The following is a 26,390-nucleotide window of genomic DNA, read 5'->3' as shown; positions in this document are numbered from 1 at the left end:
CAATGGTGAAAAACTGAAAGCATTTCCACTAAGATCAGGAACAAGACAAGGTTGCCCACTCTCACCACTCTTATTCAACATAGTTTTGGAAGTTTTAGCCCCAGCAATCAGAGAAGAAAAGGAAATAAAAGGAATCCGAATCGGAAAAGAAGAAGTAAATCTGTCACTGTTTGCAGATGACATGATCCTACACATAGAGAATCCTAAAGATGCTACCAGAAAACTACTAGAGCTAATCAGTGAATTTGGTAAAGTAGCAGGATACAAAATTAATGCACAGAAATCTCTGGCATTCCTATACACTAATGATGAAAAATCTGAAAGTGAAATCAAGAAAACACTCCCATTTACCATTGCAACAAAAAGAATAAAATACCTAGGAATAAACCTACCTAAGGAGACAAAAGACCTGTATGCAGAAAATTATAAGACACTGATGAAAGAAATTAAAGATGATACAAATAGATGCAGTGATATACCACCTTCTTGGATTGGAAGAATCAACATTGTGAAAATGACTCTACTACCCAAAGCAATCTACAGATTCAATGCAATCCCTATCCAACTACCACTGAAATTTTTCACAGAACTAGAACAAAAAATTTCACAACTTGTATGGAAACACAAAAGACCATGAATAGCCAAAGCAATCTTGAGAACGAAAAACGGAGCTGGAGGAATCAGGGTCCCTGTCTTCAGACTATATTACAAAGCTACAGTAATCAAGGCAGTATGGTACTGGCACAAAAACAGAAAGATAGATCAATGGAACAGTATAGAAAGCCCAGAGATAAACCCATGCATATATGGTCACCTTATCTTTGATAAAGGATGCAGGAATGTACAGTGGAGAAAGGACAGCCTCTTCAATAAGTGGTGCTGGGAAAACTGGACAGGTACATGTAAAAGTATGAGATTAGATCACTCCCTAACACCATACACAAAAATAAGCTCAAAATGGATTAAAGACCTAAATGTTAGGCCAGAAACTATCAAACTCTTAGAGGAAAACATAGGCAGAACACTCTATGACATAAATCACAGCAAGATCCTTTCTGACCCACCTCCCAGAGAAATGGAAATAAAAACAAAAATAAACAAATGGGACCTAATGAAACTTCAAAGCTTTTGCACAGCAAAGGAAACTATAAACAAGACCAAAAGAGAACCCTCAGAATGGGAGAAAATATTTGCAAATGAAACAACTGACAAGGGATTAATTTCCAAAGTTTATAAGCAGCTCATGCAGCTCAGTAACAAAAAAACAAACAACCCAATCCAAAAATGTGCAGAAGATCTAAATAGACATTTCTCCAAAGAAGATAAACAGACTGCCAACAAACACATGAAAGAATGCTCAACATCACTAATCATTAGAGAAATGCAAATCAAAACTACAATGAGATATCATCTCACACCAGTCAGAATGGCCATCATCAAAAAATCATCAACAATAAATGCTGGAGAGGGTGTGGAGAAAAGGGAACCCTCTTGCACTGCTGGTGGGAATGTAAATTGATACAGCCTCTGTGGAGAACAGTATGGAGGTTCCTTAAAAAACTACAAATAGAACTACCATATGACCCAGCAATCCCACTACTGGGCATATACCCTGATAAAACCATAATTCAAAAAGAGCCATGTACCAAAATGTTCATTGCAGCTCTATTTACAATAGCCAGGAGATGGAAACAACCTAAGTGTCCATCATTGGATGAATGGATAAAGAAGATGTGGTACATATATACAATGGAATATTACTCAGCCATAAAAAGAAACGAAATTGAGCTATTTGTAATGAGGTGGATAGACCTAGAGTCTGTCATACAGAGTGAAGTCAGAAAGAGAAAGACAAATACCATATGCTAACACATATATATGGAATTTAAGAAAAAAAAATGTCATGAAGAACCTAGGTGTAAGACAGGAATAAAGACACAGACCTACTAGAGAATGGACTTGAGGATATGGGGAGGGGGAAGGGTAAGCTGTGACTAAGCGAGAGAGAGGCATGGACATATATACACTACCAAACGTAAGGTAGATAGGCAGTGGGAAGCAGCCACATAGCACAGGGAGATCAGCTCGGTGCTTTGTGACCGCCTGGAGGGGTGGGATAGGGTGGGTGGGAGGGAGGGAGACGTAAGAGGGAAGAGATATGGGAACATATGTATGTGCATAACTGATTCACTTTGTTATAAAGCAGAAACTAACACACCAATGTAAAGCAATTATACTCCAATAAAGATGTAAAAAAATAAATATAAATAAATAAATAATTAAAATCACAAGCGTATTATTTTAGAAAGGCACAAGTCCATGGAAGCCAGTGAAATAAAAGTGTTCATATAGGAAGTTGGAACTTGCTAAACAATCCACACACCTCATTTCATATGTTAGAGAACATTTGCAAATGCGGCAGAAGATCTATCATGCCTGATGTATTTAAGGGTTCTGATTGTGCACTATGGTGGAAATACTATAAACGTCATCTATACATGATCTTTGCTCCTCTCCCCAGCATCTTCAGATTAAGCTGCTGAGGTGCAGGGTATACCCTTGACCCTTACGCATCTCCTTCCACTCTGTCTACATATAGTTTGTTTCACTCTATATTTTCACAGTAGGCTTTATCTATGTCTTAACGGATCCCCTCTTTGCATTACTCTGAGATGTCTTCCTGGTTAGTCAAGTGCCTGACACAATGCTGGGACACAAAGGGTAAATTTGGCAAATATTTCATAAATTATTCTTTTTTTTTGGAGGCTTTCATGGGTTTAGAGCTAGAAAGTGGTCTCATACATCCAAGGTGGAGTGACAGAGATTTCTTTCATGATGACTCATGATGAAAGGTAACATTCCTTCTATTGATATCAAATACCTTTATATACCTAATGCACATATATGCCCCAACATTATTTTCATTCAGCAAAGTAGAAATAAAATTTCCTCTAAGAAGATCAGACGATGGATTCTTGGTAGTTTTGTTCTGTCTACAAATATTTTGCGTGCACAGTGGCCATAATTCCACTGAGGAATGCGTACTCTTTCCTATCTCAGTTTAGCTTGATTGAATACATTTATTTTGAAAGTTCACATGGCCAATCTTTTCTTAACAAACAAAAACATCAAATAATCCAACAAAAGAATTTTTTAGAATTTCATTATTAATTCCTAGTCCTTCTGATAGCAGTCTAGTTTGTTCTCAGCTTCACCATGAATTTAAGAAGAACCAAAAATGAGAAGAATGATTGCATAGTTCAGAAAAATTTTGAAATGAAATTTGATTTGTATAATCAATGAATCATGATGTTCTAGGAACGCTTAGTGACCTCAGAAGTCATCTAATCCAACTCCCTGATTTAGTAAATGTGGAAACTGAAACTCAAATTAAGAAACCTGTTGGATGCTCTACAGCTTGTTGGTGGCATATTCTGAACTACACTGTCTCTTCACCTTCATTCCCTTAACACAACTGGGAATAAATACTTAGAATTTATTCTTTTTCATCATCAGTTAAACTTCTGTACACCTGTAGGAGGCAGAGCTGAAGTTTAAGTGCCTCTCCTAAACTTCATGGATTCAAACTGGGAAATTCTTGATTAGTAGAATTTTTTAAACCTCAGTTAAATGATATAACTTATATAAAGCACTACAGAGAGCATTTGGCAAATAGTAGATGATCAATAAAGATTTTTTTAAAATTCCTCTTTTTGTCTAAATTCCAGTTCAGACATTTGACTTTTAATTATTCTTTTCAGTAGTTGTATGTTTAAAGCAATGTTATTGGAATTGTAAATGTACCCTCTCTTCCCCTATCATATCCTTTATAAGACTATTTGTATTAGACAAAAACATGTAGGAGGTGGAGGATGAGGTCTTGGGCTCACAGGGTATCGAGCAAGGTTCTCCGAGACCCTGTGGCACAAGGGTGTTAGCGACTCGTGTAGTTGAGAGACTGGGTTATAATTTGTGTTGAAGCTACATGGGTTTTCAGCAGCAGGTTTTGTACATAACAGGGAGTTTCTGGATCTTGTTAGCTCAGGGCAAAAAGTCATGCTTTGGAGCAGTTACCCCAGCAGGAGGAGAAAAGATGATGGTTGGTAATTACATCAGTTTTGCACTGTCGAGCAGATGTTCTTGCAGATAGATTTTGGCTGGCGTTTACAGTGTATCACTGGTGATTCCCATGATAGTGTCGGGGCTGCTACAAGTGGAAGACACTGCAGGTCTGTAAAACATTGTGAGAAGGAGGAAGAGGGAACCAGACAGCAGTCTGGAAGTTAAAAAGCAACTCTTAGAGAGAGCTCTAGTGAGATTTGTTTGGAGATGGTAGTTTTGCTGCACTGGATAATTAGATCTAATACATATCTGATAACTTATTTTGCTATTTAACTTTGAGAGTAATTTGGTAGTTGATCAGTGTTTGAAAAAACAGATTATTTCTTCTTAAAGTAAGGGACAATTTAGAAAACAGATGAGGGAGCTGAACTTTGATTAAAACATACAATTAAGCAGCAAGATCAAACATAGAGTAATGGAAAAAAAAAAAAATAACCACAGGAGCTGTTAGCAAGGAATGCTACCCATACGGCTAGAAATTCTGGCCAATTTCAAATGAGGCACAAATTGGGATGGTCAGCAATGCGGCACTTCTGGATAACAAAGTGCCTTTAAGGAAGAGCCTGTTTTTCCCCTCTTGACTTAAAAGTCTTTCCAAATTTATCCTGTTCATTTCTTTTATACTGACTTACTTTCTCTCTCTCTATGCTCTGGGATATATACGTATACTCCTAGCACTAGATCTTGGAATCTTCTTTTGTTGGTGTCATAAGTAACTGTAAAGTTTTGTCTATACACAGTGATGAGAATATTTTTTAGTTTACCGACAGGCAACATTAAGTTAAAAGATAAATTCTAATACATTGTAATTGCATTGGAATCCATACCATTTCATTTTCCCTGGCCACAAAAACACTTTAAACACTGCCACCTGCTGCCATGGGGTCTTCTGGGTAAATGATCCAAAAAATAAAGAAAAGGAGGGAAGGAAGGGAGGAAGGGAGGGAGGGAGGGAGGGAGCAAAGGAGAAATAAAGAAAGAGAGAGAGGAAGGAAGGAGGGAGGGAGAGAAAAGAAAAAAAGAAAGAGAAAGAAAGAAGGAAGGAATAAAGAAAGAAAGAAAGACAGGAAGGAAGGAAGAAAGAAAGACAGGAAGGAAGGAAGGAAGGAAGAAAAGAAAGATCTATGGTGGCACCAGTGGAGGTGGGGAAAGGTGGGTGAATATGGGAGGGCCCAGTAGAGCATTTCATGTGCACTCGTGCTTAATAACACTTGAATGGTTTAATCAATGGATAAATGAAATGATACAAGATTCTAGAAAAGTCATTTCTGAGCACTAAGTTACCTATTACAGCACTGCCAAAAGAATTCTCTTTTGCAGAGGTAGTATACACTTGGGCATGTACCTTTTGGGAAACAGATGCACCATTGTTTTGTGAAGCAAATCTTTGGTCTCAGAATTGATTGGTAATATTAGGAGAGCCACCTGACCCACCTCTGTAGCTCTAAAGAGAGGACCCGTGTTCCTTCCTCACTCTCTTGGTTTACAATCAGCTCAAACTTGGCCTTTGTGTGTTGTTAGTTTCATCTTGTTAATCATTCAGTGATGTTTGTTATTTTTCTTCTTTCACAAAATGTCTATTCCTTCTTCTCTGCAAAATGGGACTACAGGAAGTTACTGTAATGTAACCAGATTTTTTTCACTTAGCAAAATATCAGAGGCATATTTTCACATATTAAACATTCCTCTGCAATGATATTTTAGTGGCTATACAGAGTGTGTTCCACTGTATAAACTATAGTTCTTGAGCATTCAAGTTTTTTCAATATTTTGTTATTATAAACTATGCTGTCATGAACAGCTTTTTAGCTAAATCTTTGCCATACCCATGATTATTCCTTAATATAATTTCAAAAAACTAGAATTACTGGGTCAAAGAGTGAGATGAATCTTAAATGGCAAACTTCAAGCACAATGGCAAGTGACGGGAGAGATGTTTGTGAAATGTCAGGATTTATTGGTATTTCCCCCCCACCCACCCCCACCAAAATGCCATCTAGCCCAGGGATAATTCTAGGCAAAATAATAAAGTGAGACTTTTGCTTTTAAGCTCCTTTTTATGTTCTCTTTTCTCTTTTTATAAACCCACTTTCTTTTTCTTTCCCAAAGCACTCAGTGTACTTTAAGTTATAAAGTTATGAAATTTTTTCTAGGAAAGGATCTAACAGATCCATTTATGTTAGGATCTAAATGACTGATATGGCATTAATTCCAATTTCCTTAGGGAATAAACCTCTGTTTTGGTAAGTCGAAGGATGAACATCCAAGTATGGGGTTGGGGCATCCACTGGAGAGGTTAACAAAAAAGACTTCCAAATGCCCTGACATTATACCTCACAGGCAGACAGACATTCACTCCTATTCAGGAGGCCACCTCTCATGTATGACATCACAGATCTATTTAGTGTTTATCCTTACTACCATCTCCATGTGATGTTGTAGGACCTATACCCAACTCATATAGTAAAGGGATCTCATTTCATTCTGGTTCTTAGGAGTTTACAAAAGAAATACTCTTGCTAATAATGATAACCCCTGAAACTGAACTTTAAAACCAATACAGGAAGCTCTTGGTATCTAAAGATAATTGTTAATGGAAAAAGTGCACTTGAAGTAAATTTACATAAAATGAGGAATCAAATTTCATAATATTTTATCAAATATGGGAAACTCTAGCTTAAAAATAAAACAAAACTTATACAAACAAACGTGTTTTCTCTTAAGTCTGACCACCTCTGGATCATACTTGCAGCTATGTGCCAATTCTAAATAAAAGGACCAATCAAGAGTTGATTTTTTTTGGTATAATTTTTCTGATGCCATTGTGACAATACAACTCAGCGTCCTTTATGGCATGTTTGACCTTTTCATTGTAAATGTGAAGTTGGTTAGTTTACAAAAAATAGTCTAGGGTTTCATCCAGCTTCCCAAAGGCCTCATTTTATTCCTGGACACTTAAGTCTTTTTTTTTTTTTAATGTATTTATTTATTTATTTTTGGCTGCGCTGGGTCTTCGTTGCTGCACACAGGCTTTCTCTAGTTGTGGCGAGCGGGGTCTACTCTTCGTTGCGGTGCACGGGCTTCTCATTGCAGTGGCTTCTCTTGTTGTGGAGCACGGGCTCTAGGTGCCCGGCTTCAGTAGTTGCGGCACGCGGGCTCCGTAGTTGTGGCTCACGGGCTTAGTTGCTCCGCAGCATGTGGGATCTTCCTGGACCAGGGCTTGAACCCGTGTCCCCTGCATTGGCAGGAGGATTCTTAACCACTGTGCCACCAGGGAAGTCCAACATCATTGTCTTTTGAAATGCCTGTTGCATTGTTGATTCTTAGCTTGTCTAACTTGGCCAAATTGTCATTTGTCAATGGCTTTGCTTCAAGATTGGAGCAGTTCCAGGCTAATGTTGAGAGGGCACGTATTTTTTAAGAAGTCAGTTCATTAGTGAATACATTCATGTTCTGGTGACTTTTGCTTTCCTACTCAACCTTATAACTGTAGGGACTCAACTAATTAATACTTGGTTAATGAGCAACACACTGTTCTCAACTTCTTGCTGGACAGTTGGTGTTAAGATATTTGTGTTAAGGAGCCAAGGGTCATTCATTCCGTTCTACAGATGTGTAAACTGAGGTAAAGATGGCATCAAGCAGTGTCTTTAAATTCAGAAAAGCAAATTTGGAGTGATACAGGTTCTCTCTCCATCTTGTACTCACCCACCAACCCAGCTCCATTACTCTACGAGGTGAGCCCTTGTTTAGGAGTGATGTTGCTGGCAAATGGGAATTTGACCATTAAGAAAAAGAGCATCTTTACCCTGGCCTATATCATAATAAACTGAATGACAGAAAAACAAATGTCACTTGTTAGAACATTGAGGTTTACTGTTCAAGTGATTAACTGTATGATTAAATGCTGGAAAATAATTTGCTTTCCCCATGAACCTATAGCTTAGATCTCATTACACAGAAGTGCTGCATATTAGTTGAAGCAAATTAACACTCAAACACTTTCTGAAGTGGCTGCTAATCACAGGCTGTTAATTACTGTCATTACATTAGGCTGCAGCAGAGACTACCAGAAGAATCATTCTCATGATCTTGGTATTTGAAAGTGATCTTCACCAGTAAAAACACACGTCAGACATACAGAAATTGCAAATTGCTAAAACTGCTGACGGGGTTGAAAATTCCGCTGACTGTAAGTACCCATCTGGTGATGGATGCATTCTTGACACAGTTTCAGTGTTTGGACTTAGGAAATAATGAGTATCAATGTCCTAGCAAGGGAATATGCAAAGATGAAGGAGCCCTTTTGTATCCTTAATTAAGGAAAGTAGTAGCAGAACTCGTTCACAGTTAAGTGACTACATAATAATCATGTATTTATGTAAGGGACTGCTATGCTATATAACTGTAGTGGCAATTAGATTTTCACAAAGTCGTTTTAATAAAAGACATACTTACATAATAAATAAACAAAACCGCTCATTTTCATGGCAGGCTTTCTAATTATCCACTGGCTTAAAATAAAGTGTTCAGCAGTGAGAAGTTAAACATAGACTCTAGCTGCCTTCCACAATGTGCCCCAAATCTTTTTCACCCCACAGTCTCAGTGGCCCCAGGAACTCTGCTAAACAGTGAAAGAGTGTGCATTTCATTTGTTCTGCATAAAGGAGGAATCATTTGAGAAGTTAAAGGTCAAGGCTTCTGGTATCTACTGATCTGACTTTACTGCCCAGAAAGTTTGCTGCCCACCCTGTGACTGCCAGTAATTGGGATCACCCCAGCGCCAGTACGGTGAGAACTGAGGTGACCATGTTGGCTTTGTAGGCAATCCAATTCACTGGCCACACTATGTGAGGGAAGCCCAAGCCATGACCTTTTGAGGATGCATTTGTAGGTCTCCTGATTCTGGCTTCTCATTCTTTCATTAATTCATTCAACAAGTATGTTTTAAATACCTTCCTTGTGGAAAACATTGTACTGGGTGCCACAGGAATGCAAAGATGAATTAGATATGGATCTTGACTTCAAAGAATTTATAGCTTAGTATGGGGCAATCATCTTATCAACCTAAGCCTCTGGCCCCAGGGGGCCAGAGGAGGAGATTTTGGATGGATCTGCCTAAGTCCCTCTTTGATTCTGTAACTGTGGAACATCTCTAAAGAGTGTGGTTACATTGGTGCCAAAAGAATCCCTGGCCCTAAGTTCACAGGTAGAACACCATCTCCTAAGGATTAATGAAGACACATTCACAGCTATACCCTTCCTTCCTTCCTCCGTTTCTTTCTTCTGTATTTATTCAGTGTTTGTTATGTGCCAGCTTCTGGGGATTTGAAAATGAACATGATGCATATCATCCTGCATAGAACTTGCAGTCTAGTGAGGAATATAGATACGTAGATGGGTACTCCCAACATATGTGTATCTGGTAGAGGTACACCTAACATGTTATGACTAGCTTACAGAAGGCAAGAAGATGGGAGCAATGAAACCTGATACTGGAGATGTAGGGCTTGTAAATAACAGGAAAGAATTTAAGATTTATCCCAAGCATTTTCTAAGAGAAGTTACTGACGTTTTAAAATAGGGAACGGCATGATCAAGTTTCTGTTTTAAAAAGATCACTCTGGATTTGTGTGGAGAATGAATTGGAAAGGGGCAAAACTGAAGGCAGAGAGAGCAGTTACGATGCAGGGACAGTGGTCGACAAAGTTTGGGTGAGGTGGTAGCAGCAGATGTGCAGCTTGATTAGATGGTGTGTGTGTGTGTGTGTGTGTGTGTGTGTGTGTGTGTGTGTGTGTGTGTGTGTGTGTGTGTGTGTGTGTGTGTGTGTGTGTGTCTGGTGTGTTGAGGGCGAGAGAGAAGTCAGGGATGATTCCTAGGTTACTTGGTTTATGGTGTTCTCATTCCTAAAATGAGGAACACAGCAGGTTTGGCGGGGGGGCGTTAGTGATGAGCTTGGTTTTGAATGTTGATTACGAAGTCTACTTTAAGGACTTGCAAGTGGAAATGTCCAGTCAATGGCTGGATACGGAAATATGGGGTTCAGAAGAAAGAGCCAAGGTGAAGAACAGTCCTTGCCAATGCCCTTTGTGTTTATTTGCTTTTAGTTGCTTGGTTTCACTACATTTCATCAACAGAGGCAGAGATTAAAGTCAGTGTTTTACTCAACAGTGTTTCTCTCCCAGCATGTGTACATACCTTTTAATTATCTTGCTTTATGTATTATTAAATATAGGAAATTGTGCTTAGATATCATGGGCTTAATTTAAAATGACAGAAGCAAAAGACAAGTTAAAGTTGCTATGTTTCCCTTTAATACCTTTAAAGTTTTCATTTATTAAAAGGAAATTCAAAAGAAGTGTTTGTGTTCTTTTCCGGAAGATGTATTTCTGGAACTTGTCCAACCCTGAGGCAATTTCTTGACATGGTGTCAAAAGGGAGAATAGAATACACACAAATCAGCTTTGGGTGGATTTATGATATACTCTCCCCCTTTGACAGGAGTAGAATCATGTTTAACGATAAGAAGACACTCCAAGGGGCTCACAAACCTGAGTTTCATCTGGCCCCTAGCCTTCTCTCCATTTCTTTCTCCACTGAAGGTGCTCTCAGTATCCAACTCTACGCCAAACCAATGATGGGAATTTTTAGCAAGAGCATCCTTCCTGCGGAAAGCTGGTGGGTGGGTGGGGTCACCAAGATCTGCCTGCCAGCAAAATAAGAGCAAAGGGTTCTCTTCTCAGAGCAGTCTGATGAATATGTGAGACACTAGACAACCACATGGCACAGAAACAAATTCATCCACTATTTCAAAATTGGAGGCATAGTGTCCCTATCACAACTCACCAAGGACAAGCTATGACACAATTTGTCTGCTTGTTCAAGAGACCAGATTCTCCTGGCAGAACTCTATTTTGTGAGAGATTCCAAAGTTACATGGGACAATGGCATATGCTCTCATTTGACAGGAGAACCTCAGCCCACTTTGTAGGATTGGCGTTGCTCCATCCATCCTCGCTCTTTCCCATCCCACTAACCTCTGGTAATACACATGGAAGCCACTGGACAGAGCTAAGCTAACAGCTTGTTGAAGGACAAACTTCCATTAATTCAGAGCCATGGAGCCTTCACTACACCAGGATTCTTTGGTCACTGTAAGAATTTTTCCAAACTGAGGTGAAATCTGGCTTCAATGAATACTAATATTAGCAGTATTCAACCAGACTCAGATGATGGGTGACTGAAATCTCTAGGGGTTATTTGTGGGAGACAGAGCTCAGTGGTGGGGTCTGTGGAGGTTTGGGGTATAAAAACATATGGAAGGGGGCCATCCCCAGGAGTGAATTCCTTCCCAGAGTTCCCTTCCCAGAGTTCTACATCCTGGGGAGAGATTATTATAAACTTGAGAACATTCTGGGGACTGTCCTTGGCAGGTCAGGAGTTGGGGATAAAGTGGCACAAAGGCAAGAAATCGTGGGGGAAGCAGGTTGTGGGTAGAAAAGGGGAAGATAAGTATGATCGATAGGTGGCAGGTCCCAACTGTGTTGCTGCTGGATACAGTGGAGAATCATCTATTTACACAAATTATAAATGAGTATCATAGTAGATCTGAGGGCTGATTTTAATGCTAGGAGCCTCCTTTGGCCATGTCTTCCTACTCATTACACAGCCCCCAAAGAGCTGGTATTTCCCCAAATCCAAACCCAGATCAATCACTACCATGTGCTTTACCCTAATGACGACTAACATACCAACAAAGCTGCCCAGCCAATGACCGCCAAAGTAAGCTGAGTATCATGGATAATATTATATTTGTTAATAATGAGCACCACGCACCTATTCGAATGACAGCCTTCAACAGGAATATAAATATTAATATGTGTCTACTAACTGGTAACATTGAATAATGAAGCATTTGCATTTCAGCACAATTGAAATAATTTATTAGACCAGTATTACTCTTGGTTGTGCAAAATTAGAGTAACTAGTGTGTCCTTATATATAAGTAGCAATGTAGACAAATTTACATAACTTCCCCTAACTCTTGATGTTCCAATCCCCCACATGCCAGACTGTAGCTAGAATGGAATTAATTCTTTCTACATCTTTTACTTTCAACTTTCTGAACACCAGCCCCTCTCCCCCAAGTCTTACCCAGTTTTTCACATGAGTCTTCAGGTGTACCGCATCTCACACACTCTCCCAACTCACCCTGTTAATTTACCTGCTCACCCACCTGGCCCTTCAGGAGCACTGTCTGACTCTAGACTGCCTGTAAACCACTACTTTCACTAAGGCTGAGAGCCTCCTTCTGAGTTCCCAGTCCTCAGTCTGTTCCTGGGCTGTGTTCCTATCACCAAGGAGACTTCAGCAAAGTCACACCTCTCTCTTCTTTCACGCATACCTAAGCATGGATGAGAAGCCCTTTCCTTGACCTTCCTCCCCCCAAACACACACACACACGCACGCACACACACACATCATTGAACTTGGGCTGAATCACAGAACAAGACTTTTCTGAAAGCTCTGGATTAATGGAAGGAAATCACAACTCTTTACGACTTGTTCTTAGGCTGCTCCAAAGCCTACAGACCCTTGCCTGTGCTCATGGAGTTCCAGTAAAAGCTGCCTCTAAGCTCACCTGTAGGGCTTCTTCCCTTCCCAATTAGAGAGACAGTTTTCTGGCCAGCCATGGCACAATTTCTAGTCCAGCCCACTCCTGGATGCCTCGTGAAATGAAGCCATATTCTTTCCAACACCTAAGAGTGCTTTAAGCATGTCTAGACTCCTGGGATTAAGGGACAGATCTCCTAGTCCAACCACTTGATCACCCATTAGGGAAGAAACATCTTTCCTCACCTTGGTTTATGCTGGCCTGCCTTCTGCATCTCCCCCTGGGGATTTTCCGTTTTTCAGGATGATTGTTAGTGAGAATATTCATTTTCTTATATCAGTAGAAAAGATGCATAAACAGTAGCTGTTCTTTCCTCTCATTCTTCCAAGTCACAAAGAGAAAAGATGACTTCTTTTATTTTTACAGTTCCCAATACTGGGGTTATTCCTTTTAAAATAATACCATGTCCACACCAGACCAGGTTAAACCTCTGAGTCCACTCAATTGAGTTTCCATTTTACAGTCTTTTCTCCAGTGAGAGTTGGAGATCAGGCCTACAAATCTCTGAAATCTCCTTGGTCTCAAAACCTGATGTCCTATGAACAACCAATCAATCAGGATCAACATATTCCCACAACAACAATTCACCACCCTTTGAAGGCCCAGGGCAACCTAAATCCACACTCATTCACTCACTAAATATTTATTGGGCACAAACTTTGTTCTAAGTCCTGTGCTCATGGTCTACAGAGATGCAACTCTGTCTACATCATAAACAATGTATGAAGTATCCCCAGGTTACCCCACCGTGCCATACTACTCCAAATCCATCAACTGAAACTTAAAATATGAACCTCTTGTGATCTTTGCTTCTCAAAGATCTCTACTTCCAATTATGAGATCTTTTTTCCAAGTATAATACTTATTCTGGTGGTTAAAAAAACCAACAGTATATTCTTTCAAAACAGAAAACACTTGTGTCTTTTGAGATGATGGCTTTCTCCCTCACTCTTTGATGCAAGTTTCATGCTGGACATCCTGATTCAGCAGAGCAGGTGGTATGGTGCAGTGCAGTGAGTGCATTCGAGGCCTGGAAAGCTGCCCCACCACTTATTAGGGCGTGGCCTTGCAGCTAAGACCAAGGTAAAATATTTCATGTCCTTGAACCTTAGTCTCCATATCTGTGAACTGAAAGACCTGACGACTAGCTCATAAGAATTCTATAAGGATTGAATTAAATGAGGTAACTATATTGTGCCTCTGTTACCTGGCAGGCACTATGTATGGACAAAATAGAGTTGCATCGTAAGTGCCAGCTGACTTTAGAACCCAAACCCAGGAAAAGATATGCTTAATCCTGACAGCAGTGCTTCTACTGGATGCCAAGGTTATAGCCCAGAAAAACTAAAATTGTAATGGAAAGACTTACAAGGAAGAATTAATTCTATGCTAGCTGAATGTAAACTGTCTAGATATAGTCCCAGGCTAATATCCAACACTTTTCTGAATGCTTATATAACATGCAGTTTCAAAAAAATATAAATGGCACAATAGGTTTTATTTACTTATTAGTAACTTCTAATTTTGATACAGTTGAAATAATAGTACAAAGAACATTAGCATATTCTTTATCTAAACAAAAGGTATACAGATATTAATGTTTCATTATTGTTTCTATTCATTTGCTTTATCATTTCTCTCTCAGATAGATCGATAGATATATAGTTTTCTGAACCATCTGATGGTAACAGACATCATGTTTCTTTACCCCTAGATATTTTAGCATGTACTTCCTAAGAACAAGGATATTCTTTATATAACCACAGTACAATTACCTATATCATGAAATTTAACATTAACTATAATACCATTACCTAGTCTACAGTCCATATGGAAATTTTACCAGTTGCACACCCCCTACCCTGATCCAGGTTCCAATCCAGGATCCTTAATTGCATTTAGTTGTCACTTCTACCCTTAGTTTCTTTTAATCTGTAATGGTGCTTCTGCCTAATTTGTCTTCCACAACCTTGAATTTTTTAAAGTGTACAGGTCAGCTGTTTTGTAGAATGTCCCTAAACTTGGATCTACCTGATGTGCCCTCATAATTGGATTCAGGTTATGCATTTTTAGCAGGGATACCACAGAGGTCATATTGTGTCCTTCTTAGTGAATCATATCAAGAATCACAAGATGCCAATTATTCCCAGTTATCAGTGATATAAACTTCAATAAATTGGCTAAGGTGGTGACTGTCAGGTTTCCTCCTGTAAAATTGCTATTTTTCCCTTTGTAATTTATATATAGTTTGTAGGGAGATAGTTTGAAATTATTTAAATATCCTGCTCTTCATCATAATTTCATTCATTATTATTAGCATTTATTGATAATTCTTGCTCAAACCTATTATTACTATGATGCTTGCAAATGGTGATTTTTAACTCATTTTTCTACATTTATAAGTTTGCATTCTACTATAAAGATGAGCTTTTCCTTCTCCCTCACTTACTTTTCATTCATTCATTTATTCAAATCAATATGAACTCTAGGCCCTCATAGATTCTATTATTTATTATTCATTATTTATTTTGATGCTCAAATTGTCCCAGATTTGGCCACTTGGAACCCCTTCAAACTGGCTCCTGTATCTTTTGTGACATGTCTACATTATATTTCGATCATTTCCTTACTTTCTGACCAAAATTATTCTAGATGTATTTTCTTTATCCCATTTCTCAGAGGAGTTCCAATTTCTTTTAGTGTGAAATGTTACCTAATATCCAAGATCCGAGCACATACAATATTTTAAATAAATAATATAAATAATAAAGAATGAATGTAACTATATAATTTTTCTCACCTAAAAATTGTGTACTTATTGGCAGATTATGGGGAATCATGGCCACAGCCATAAGTATATGCTCCCAAGATGGAGTCAGTTAGGCAGTCAACTCTTTACTGGGTAGGCTAGAGGTGGATGGAGGGTGAAAAGTTGGAAGTCTGAATATTTTGCTGTTTCTTTAACCTTTTAAGAAGTTGAGAAAGAAATTTTTCAATAATTTCCACACAAAATCATTTTTATTCTTTCCTAGCCAGTAGAGTTGCTAAATTTACCAACAGCTAAACTTAGCATAGCAATGGTATAGAAAAATGTGTTCCATATAAATGAGCAACGTACAGAAGAAAATATGCATAAAGAGTTGACATGTAAAGAAAACCTCTGCATTTATTAGTTCATTTTACATGTGAAGAAACTGAGCATCATGGAGATTATATGATTTGCTAAAGACCAGACTGCTAGTCTCCGAAGCAGGATTTGCACCTTGTACCAGTTTCTAAGTTCCCTGTCCAATCTGTCTTCAACATTTAATTAACTTTAATTAACTTTAATTTTTATATATATTTAATTAACTTTAAATTTTATATATATATATATATAAATTAATATATATATATTCATTACCAGGGGCCCTTCAGAATGGAACTGGTCCTTTGAGCCTTCATATTTTAGGTGTTTAGCTCAATCATCTTTAAAATAATAACAATAGTGAATATTTCTAGAAAAATGTCTATGTGTTTTTATGTATTATCTTATTAAACCTCCAACACCTCTAGAAAATGACTATCATCATCATCATCATCATCCATCCATCCAGCCAGCCAGCCAGCCATCCATCCATCCCGTTTGTAAATGAAGGGAAAAGCTTGCCCACAGTAAAAGCTTGCCGTAGGAGGAACTCAGATTTGAACCCTGGTAGTATGGCTCTAAAGCCTACATTTTTTAACCACTGTGCTCCACCAGAACCCATTAAGGTTGTGGAGGTGTTCCCAGCAATCCAGCGGTTCCCTAAGACATGCCAGTGGTAGATACCTAGGCTTACCTGTGGCAACATGCTTCTAGTGCTAGAACAAACCATTTTTCTTTCCTATATAGTCAACTCTTAACTAACCAGGTAAAGTAAGGAAGTGGGAGTAGCAAGACGGCTCACAAGTCATGGATACTGCTTTGGAGTGTACAATGATATTCTCCCTAGCAGATATTGCCTCTTAAATCTGTCCCTGAAAATAACCTTCACTTTTATCAAGAGGAAGTAAGTTGTAAAGTTGTTGTTTGTGTGTGAGATAGCAAATTAGCATTATGATGTTATTGTAGATAAACTGCCAAGTAGAAATTGCACTGACAGACAATCCAGAGTTCACCACATTAAAGAAATCCAGTGAAGACTAAGTCCTCTAACCATGGTAAGCAGGAGTTAGGAGACAGACTAATGTGGTGGTTACAGATGTGGGCTCTGGAGTTAGACTACCCCTGTCTGAATCCTGGCTTTGCCAGCTCCTCGCTGTGTGACTTTGAGCAAGGTACTTAAACTCTCCCTGTCTTAGTCTCCTTGACATATTGTTCTTTCTACAACACTAGCCCCCACCCTACCTGGCTTGTCATGCTAGGGGTTTGAGTAAGAATCTGTAAGGCAAGGGAGGATCAGAGTATGCAGATGGAAAGGCTACCTAGGAAGTTATGATATTCCCAACTCCATCCACTTTTTTTCCTCTGCCCTATACCTGTATGGAGAATCAATGATGTAATGAACTGCTTGGAAAACTGCATATTAGTTATAATACTAGTGGTTATAATCAACATATCCAATAATGTATAACAGCTAAACATGACACATGTTTGCTTTTTATGTGAAGCCCAAATGGGTGTTTCTCTTTGGTGGTGATTCAGAGACTCAGGCTCCTTCCAGCTTGTGACTTCAGTTCAGCCTTGACTTCCAAGATTACTGTGCTGTTTGCATCAAGCTGGCAGAAGGGGAAAGAATGTGGAGGATGTATCTGAGAGGTTCTTATGAGTTAGGCCTGGAAATGCCTTGTACTACTTCCACTCCCATTCCATGGGCTGGAGCTGAGCCACATGGCCATACTTATGTGCAAGTAAGATTGGTAGATATAGTCCAACTGTGTGCTCAGGAAGATGAGAAAATGGGTCTGATGAAGAGCTAGCCAGTCTCTGCTATGAACAACAGTAGCAAAATTAAGAAGTTCAGAAGAAAAATAGAGCTTCAGATTTGCAACTTGTGTTGTTTTAATAGTAACACAGTTCTGTACCTCTTTCATTCTGATCTCAGCCCTTTATGTTAGACCTGCTGATCAGTCAGTCTGATCTGACTCTTGAATTCCTAAAATGAAGTTTTACTATGGACACTTTCATCAAGCAAATGTGACACTGTAAAAGTTGATCTAATACCTGTGATCATATAGGTGGTACAGACTGGCACATTAACAAAATATTACCATTGCCAGAGTGTGCAGAGGCCATTGTGAAAATGTTACTGCACAAACAGCCCACTGAGAGAAGTTAAACTTTGATACTCCAGTGAGCATAAAATACATGGTTGCATTTGCATGTGTTAATTATGAAAATAAGCTCCAAGCAAAGAAAGCCATAATAATTTTAAAAAACATCTTTTCATCTTAAGCCTTCCTCCCCAAAGTATTTATGCACTCTAATGAAACAAATAAAAATAGCTATGGAAAGGCCTAAATAATAACTTCTATTAAAGTAGTATATACTCTCCATAATACGTAATTATGTTGCACTTAAATAGCAGCAGACATAGTACAAATCCATTTACTGAACAGCAACAAAACAGACACTAGATTGTGAATGTTACTATTTCCTTTACTGTTCCTTTATAGTTTCTGATATATGTAAGTTATGAAAAAATACAACCTTGGCAAGATTCTCACCCTATCGTATGCATTTAAAAATTTCAAAAGCTGAGATTCTGGCCCGAAGACATCAAATAGCATTGATTTCATATGCTAATTTCAACCAGCTGGAGTGGCTGCTTGGAACATTGCACAGACTTGAGTGGCTCTGTCCAAACTCACTGGAGAAAGTGTCATGATCTGTTAGTGATGTCTGCCTAGGCATAGCAATAGGGAGTGGTGGCATTCTTGTCAAGTATTTCCAAGCATGGTTATATACTCATTAAATAGACTAGAGATAAAAGAAAAAAGAATATAAGCTAAGGGTCCAATTTGGGTCCTTAAATTGGATATATATCCTTCCAATTTTAGGAACCAATAGGGTAAGTAGACAAATCCTAGAGCCAAAAGCAACATATAGTCTATAAAGTTACTTAAGCTGCTTTTCTGTTTGTTTGTCCTTTACCTATTAGTTTTATTTCCCCTGCTCATGACAATGTAGATGCCTCACCCTAATGTAGCAATTTTTCATAACTTTGAGTTGCAGTTCTTAACACTTTGGCTTTCATAAATAAATGCAGTGTTAGGAATGATTATTCAATATCAAGAAAAAACATTAGAAATTCAAATATTCACTTGTTCAAAGTGTTGAGAAACTAAAAGAAATTTGCATATAAAAACCTAAATTAACTTATGATTCAGAGAAAATGATAAAAAACACAATTTTTCTCTCACACTTATATGGAAAATTCATAATGGAATTTCCTTTAGAATCAAAGCATTTCTGGGGCAGAGCCAGAGGTGATTTCAGTGCTTCAGGGGTTCTGAGCAGACTTGCTCCAAAATCTCTCACAGAGGGTATCACTTGCCCCTTATCACTTTGAAGAAAGAAGGCATGAATGTGTTTACTTGTTTGTTTTTTATTATTTGCTTGCTCTATTTGTCTGTTTGGGGGCAATCTGAATTTAATCCAAAATTACTCACTTCTTGAACCCCTCACCTCCCACCTCTTTCCCCCAGTGAACCAGTTTTGCCTTGAAGTAAGTTCTTTGCCACATGCAGTTTGACAAATTGCATTTATCTGGATGCTCTCATCTTTCTAATATATCTGCACATGCACTGGCCCCAAGGCTTCCCTTTCTACAACAGAAGGTTTCTCTGGCACACAGTTCTGCATACTCACCCCAGTGCTGATCTCCTGCTGACCTTATAGCTTAAGCTGTAGAAAGTTAATTTTTATTAATTTGCTTAGTCTTTTCATTTTACCATGCTAACATATCCCCAGCTGCTTTATTTCTAAAGAGAGAAATTACTCCTTTTCCCCCCTCCCACTTGAACCTACATTTTAAATTATATTTAAGCGAACTAGAACAGCTTTAGAATACAGATATGGAATGGTTTCTACACAATTTACTGAATAAGGGAGATTTTATTGTCACACATTCTTTTTTTTTTTGCAGTACGTGGGCCTCTCACTGCTGTGGCCTCTCCTGTTGCGGAGCACAGGCTCCAGACGTGCAGGCTCAGCGGCCATGGCTCACGGGCTCAGCTGCTCCGCGGCATGTGGGATCTTCCCGGGCCAGGGCACGAACCCGTGTCCCCTGCTTCGGCAGGCAGATTCTCAACCACTGCACCACCAGGGAAGCCCTATCACATATTCTTAAATCCCACTATTCTTTTTTTTTTTTTTGGCTGTGTTGGGTCTTTGTTGCTGTGAGCGGGCTTTCTCTAGTTGCGGCAAGTGGGGTCTATTCTTCCTTGCGGAGCATGGGCTCTAGGCGCGTGGGCTTCAGTAGTTGTGGCGCACGGGCTCAGTAGTTGTGGCTCACGGGCTCTAGAGCGCAGGCTCAGTAGTTGTGGCACACGGGCTTAGTTGCTCCACAGCATGTGGGATCTTCCCGGACCAGGGCTCGAACCCGTGTCCCCTGCATTGGCTGGTGGATTCTTAGCCACTGTGCCACCAGGGAAGCCCCAGTCCCACTATTCTTTATTTTTACAGCTTCATAGCGATCCACAAAGCTCAAGATCTGATTTTTCTTTATTTCACATAGCAGCTGAGTTATTCTTTTCCTATTGTAAAGGAAAGACTTGCCTTCGATCTCTTTTCTTCAACCCTAAGAAGTGGTTAAAATGAGTTTTAAACTTTATCTTCTCCACATGGACAAATATAAATGATGATGTTATGAGGAAAAGTTATTGAGAATGATTATAAGCTAGTTGGTAGATTTAGACTGTTCTGTAAAATTTTAACTTCATCCATCACCAGAATACCAGTCTTCTCCCCACAGCATGACTACAATTGGCTTTTTTTCTGCTGCTGCCAGTCACTCAAAGACCAAAAGCTAACTAAAAGTTCTCAGACCCCTGCTGAAAATTTGAGAGCCTAAATCCAGACAACATGGAGGAGACAGGACCTGTCACAGGTCAGCATAGAAGGGGTATTGCATGGCACCCTGGTCAAGACCTGGGCGGAATTGCTCCTTTTCTCCTTGATTGTCCTGTTTGGAGACTATACATACATATATATATATATAATTTCTCTTCACTGCTGAATAAGGATCTAGTTGCCTTCCCATATTAAATCTGCTTTTGAATAATTGATATTATTTAATTCCCTATTATTTACCAGTTTGTTTTTTATTGATAATTTGATTTGCTACAGAAGTAGGGACCTCTGTGGGGCAGGAGGTGTAATCATCTGTAGAAGTGCTAAAGAGAGACCAATTGAAGAGCCAAGGATGAACTAGAGATCAACTAGCAAATGGTCAGCATCACGACAGACGGGAGGCCTTTATCATGTCCGGGAACTTTCCAAACATACAAATCAATAACAATTAAAGCAGATTATGAAAAGGCAATACTGGATTGTTAAATCTTTGGACATGATTTAAACTGGGCTAAATGCTTTCACGTGGAAGTTTACTCCATGAAGAGGGTTTAAAGCTTGCCAGGGAGGTTAATTTAGGGCTGTGGACTGAGGTAAGGTTTGGAAGCATAGCTAATACTCTCTCATAATCATAAATTATATATACATACATAGATATATATTTCTGGCATATGAGGATTGTGATATACAGATATCTGCCAGAAACTGGCGTAACAAGATAAACTTGTATTGTTTTTCAGTGTGTTGGTATGCCCTTTCCTGCCCACCCATAATGTGACAGTTATTGCTGGGTCCTTGGAGAACTCTGAAGATAGAACTCAAAGCAAATTGCTGACCTCACAGAAAGTCTCAGGGAAACTACAAAAACAAAACTAAAAAATGAATTACTTATCTGGGAGGATGCCCTGCAAAAGGGTTTGAGCAGCATAATAAAGATGCACTACTGTCCTAATATCTTTGCACAATGTAAGGAATTTTCCCCAAAGATTATGCAAATTTCAATTTACTGTTACGATGTAACTTCCATATCTGTGGGAGAACCAATATTTCAGTGAAGGCACTCAAGGCAGAAGAAAACAAAAGGACCTGGTGAAATCAGTATTTGGATCAGTTGATAGAATCTGGAAAGCCAAGTGGTAAGAAACTGCTTGTAGAGAAGTTAAGAGGTTGGAGGAGACTGAGGCAGTTAAAAAGGTGAAAGACCCATCAAATTCCATGTAGGCATTCTGCCTGTCAAACACAGAGACTCCAAAGGCCACAGAAGTGAAGGGCAGGTTGACCTTGAACTTATGGGAGAGGCAGATTGTTTACAAATAGCACTGGGGCCAGAAGCAAAACAAAGATGCTTGCAGGGGAGACTGTAAGAAGGGAAAGCCTCCACTTAACAACTGATTAACAAACAGGGCTCACGCAAGGCATGTTCTCATGGTCCCACCCAGCCTTCCCGACTCCTCTATCATCACTTGCCTGACTATGGTCCCCAGCCTGTTCCCTTCCCCTCCCTCCAGTTTGATGTCCTCAGTTTTTCCCACACACCGCTGAGTGCAGGATCTTTCTGCAAATCTCCCCCAGCAGAGTTAGTCTCTTCCGTCTCTGTGCATCTGTGGCTCCCAGGGCAGATTGCTCCTAGAGCCCTACACGGTCATACTGCATGGTCATTCTCTGTATACACACCTGCGGTCCCCACCCACTAGTGAGTTCCAGAAAGGCAGGGGTGGCCTCATATACAACCCTTTAGCCCCAGTGCTTTACGCACTCACCGCTGGGTTCAAAGTGGCTGTTCCATCCTCCCATAGTCTTTCCCATGTCAGGAAATGGTCACTGTCCTTCTAGTTATTCAGGTCAAGAAGCCAGGGGTCATTCTCTCTATATATATCTTTTGGGCCTTGGCACAGAATTAAAGCTCTAGACTGGCATCATCTAAACCAGTGGTCCTCAACTCTGACTGCACAATAGAAACACTTGGGAAGTTTAAAAACATTAAAAATAAAACAAAACAAAACTGGTGCTCTGTCCCCACACCAGACCAATTAAATACAGGGCAGGGGTGGGGAGCCCCAAGCATGGGTATTAAAAAACAAAACAAACAAATAAAAACTCCTTAAAACTGACTTGAAAGGATTCCAGTGTGACACCAGGGTTGAGAAACCTGAGCTCTGGTGCTGTACTGGGGATGCGATAATCCCCAGCCCTCAAACTGCGTCTAGCCACCTCTCTCTCGCTCACTTCCCGCCTGATGACTGTCAACCGCACCCTCTGTGCTCTCCTAGTACTTGTGGCCATCCTCCTCTGCCACTGTGATCTAGGTCCTGCTTATTGAGTGCTTACTCTAAATAAGACACGGTGCAAAGCACTACGTTATCTCATTGAAACTCCTCAGGTATTCTACGGGCAAGGGCTATCTTACCCACTAATCAGATGAGGAAACTGAGGCTTAGAGAGGTTAAGTAATCAACCCAAGATTAAAAAGCTAGTCAAGTAGCCTAGCTGGAATTTGAAGTCAGGTTTTTCTGGCAGTCTCTCTTCTTAACTACTCTGCTAACTCATCTCAGTCTGACCCATTTGGGACTTCTAACATCCACTCCTGGTGACCCTTCCTTTTCAGATGGTCTGTCTTCCTCAATCTACTAGCCCCAACTATTACTCCTGAGTCCCAAGGACCCCTTTAATGTACTTCTGGGTGTCCATTAAAATAATTTAATACCAGCGTCTGTGATTTGTAGCTGATATTGCACAAAATGAATACGTTATCTCAGTAGTGCCCACTGTGACCTCATAATTACTGAGAAGCTTCAAGTCAATTACTTTATATTGGATGTCCATTTAGAGGCTACGCATGGGCTTCCCAGAAAAGGAGCCCTTGGGATAATGTTTACTATGGACTTAGGAAGGCTGAAGGGTATCTTGGGACACAAGCCTCTGAGGTTAGAGAGGGAGGCCTTCCTCGGAGATGCTGCAGCCTTGGCCTGCAGAAATGGCATGGTCTGCGTGACACCAATTCCTTTCCTAGATGGAGCTGCTTTTAGTTTTAAATGTTGCTGCTGGCATTGAAAAAAGGTGAAGTGAAAAAGTAGAGCCAATCTACAAATAACTGCAGCTTTGTTCCTGTGTTCCCAAGGACAAGTGAATCTCAAAATAAAGCCAATGCTAGAGAGTTCAACCCAAGTTCATCTCTTTAAAAGGACACAGGTGGCCTATTGTTTCACCTCTGCTCCATCCTATTCCTCCACCCTCTCCAGGTGGCCTTGTCCTTGCACTGCCCACCCTATTGAAGCCTTGTTCCTTCCAGTCCAGGCCCATCTCTGCTCCTTCCTTTTTCTCCCTAGGAGGCTCGTCTGGGGTGAACGTTTACTCTGGAGACTGTAATCTGTGAATAATGGGCTGTGCTGTGTGAACTATGGAAGCTAAACATAAAGGATGTGTTTAAAAGTCCTGAGTCGTGTGAGCTTAGTCTATGATGCTACGGTCTCACTTTGGTTCCTGGTGCATAACAAAACAAAAAACAAACAAGCAAAAAAATCCCAAAAACCTGGTGAAGTAGGTAATGATGACTGTCAGGGAATGAACATGCTGGCAGGGCATCATGGCTTATCTTCAGGGCAGCACAAGGAAAATCTTATTTAGATGCCCCATTTGGCATTCCCATTGCTTCCTGTGCTTAAGCCTGCCACAGCATACATTCAGGGCTGGGACCACCAGTTTACCAGCTTAAGTCAGGTGCTTTAGGTGAAAGTGAGTTGTTTGGAGCTAAGAATGGGATTCCTACAGTTTGTCACAGTCCCCACTGTGCTCTATTGTCTCCTGTTGCCAATAGTGAGCCCCCGCTGCCCCTAAAGTCTTCACCCTGGCCAGCTTCACTCATGGGCCTCCCCCACTAGCTATCAGCTCCTTGAGCATACAAGAGCAGGGCCCGGGGCTCTCTTGTACAGAACTCCACCCTCAAGGCCTAGAACAGTGCCTAACATGCAGAAAGGGCTCAATACAGACATAGATTGTGAACGAATAATGAATGAATGAGGGAAGTAGGATATAATTCCTCCTGATCTCATCACCTCAGGTCCCTAAAATGATCACTTTTCAGCTGTATTTCCAGGACCCCTTGATTTACCTGTCTTCCTGTTCCATGGCCAGAGATAAAATTTTTATTCTAAAATTAGCTGTGAAAGGTATAAAAGGCAAATGGCCTGGTAGGGGTAAAATATTAGAGTGAATTGGTTTCAGACAAGTGAAAACATCAACTGTTTTCCTGTTCCGATATGAGGAGAATATTAGAGACACTGGAACGCACTGGGATTCTGGACTTGGGGGAGATAAAATAAGAATTTATACAAAAAGGCTATGTTCATATTCACTCATGTACTAAAAATAAGAATTGTGGGCAGAAGTTTTCTGCATACGTGCTACTGCAAAGGCCTTGATTTTGCAAGAATTCTGTTTGTGTCTCACTACATACCCTTGGCTCTAAGTTTGGCTGCTAACTGGTTGCATAGTAGGAAGACAAACTGCATATGAAATGAAAATGATCTGGCCTTAAACCCTGGTTCTGCCATTTACTGGCTGGGTAACAGTGAGCAAATCTCAGCTCTACAGGTCTCAGTTCTACACCTGTAAAATGGTACACAGAAGATGATTAATAAATGTTGCTAACCTACTGGTTGACTGATTCACTTAATGAATGGATAAATTAACTAGGTAGTTCTCTGTTCATTTCCTAGGGCTGTCATAACACACTGCCACAAACCTGATGGCTTAAAACAACAGAAATATTATCCTCTCACAGTTCTGGAGGACAGAAGTCACAAGTCTAGGTGTTGGGAGGGGCTCCCTCCAGGGGCTCTAGGGGAAATTCTGTTTCCCACCTCTCTCCAGGTTCTGGTGGCTCCCGACATTCCTGGGATTCTCTGCCTCAGAGTCATTTCTCTGTGTCAAAATTCTCTGTGTCTTCTCTGTGTCAAATCTGCCTGTCATAAGAACAACTGTCATTGGATTTAGGGCTCGCCAGAACAGTCCAGGATAATCTCACCTCAGATCACTGACGTAATTACATCTGCAAAGACCCATTTTTCCAAATAATAAGGTCACATTCATAGGTTTTCGGGATTAGGGTGTGGACATATTTTGGGGGGGACCACCATTCGACCCACTATAGGTTCCCAAGGCCATTATGAATGTGTTCTGTGAAGCAAGATCCTTTGGAATCAGCCCTGAGAAAGTCAGCTCTAGCAGTGCCTTCTCAAAATTGACGTGCATGTAAATCACCTGAGGACCTTGGGAGAACGCAGGTCCATTGTAAGGCCTGAGATTCTGCGTTTCTGACAAGTTCCCAGATGCTGACTCTGCCGTTGGTCAGTGAAACACACTTTGAGGCTTTAGAGCACAAGCCTTTGCTGAACAAGCCCCGCCTGAATAAGGGGTTGTCTCCTGAGGGCGAGGTTAGGATTAGGGGGTCCTGGGAGCCAGTATGGCCACCCTTCCTCCAAGCCTTGCCAAGGACTTGTGTTGGGCAGCCCAGGTAAAATGGCTGTTTATGAAGCATGAGTAGAAGTTCTACTTCCAAAA

Source organism: Delphinus delphis, chromosome 7, assembly GCF_949987515.2.
Source record: "Delphinus delphis chromosome 7, mDelDel1.2, whole genome shotgun sequence".
In the NCBI taxonomy this organism is placed as follows: domain Eukaryota; kingdom Metazoa; phylum Chordata; class Mammalia; order Artiodactyla; family Delphinidae; genus Delphinus; species Delphinus delphis.
Note: the sequence above shows the minus strand (reverse complement) of the source record.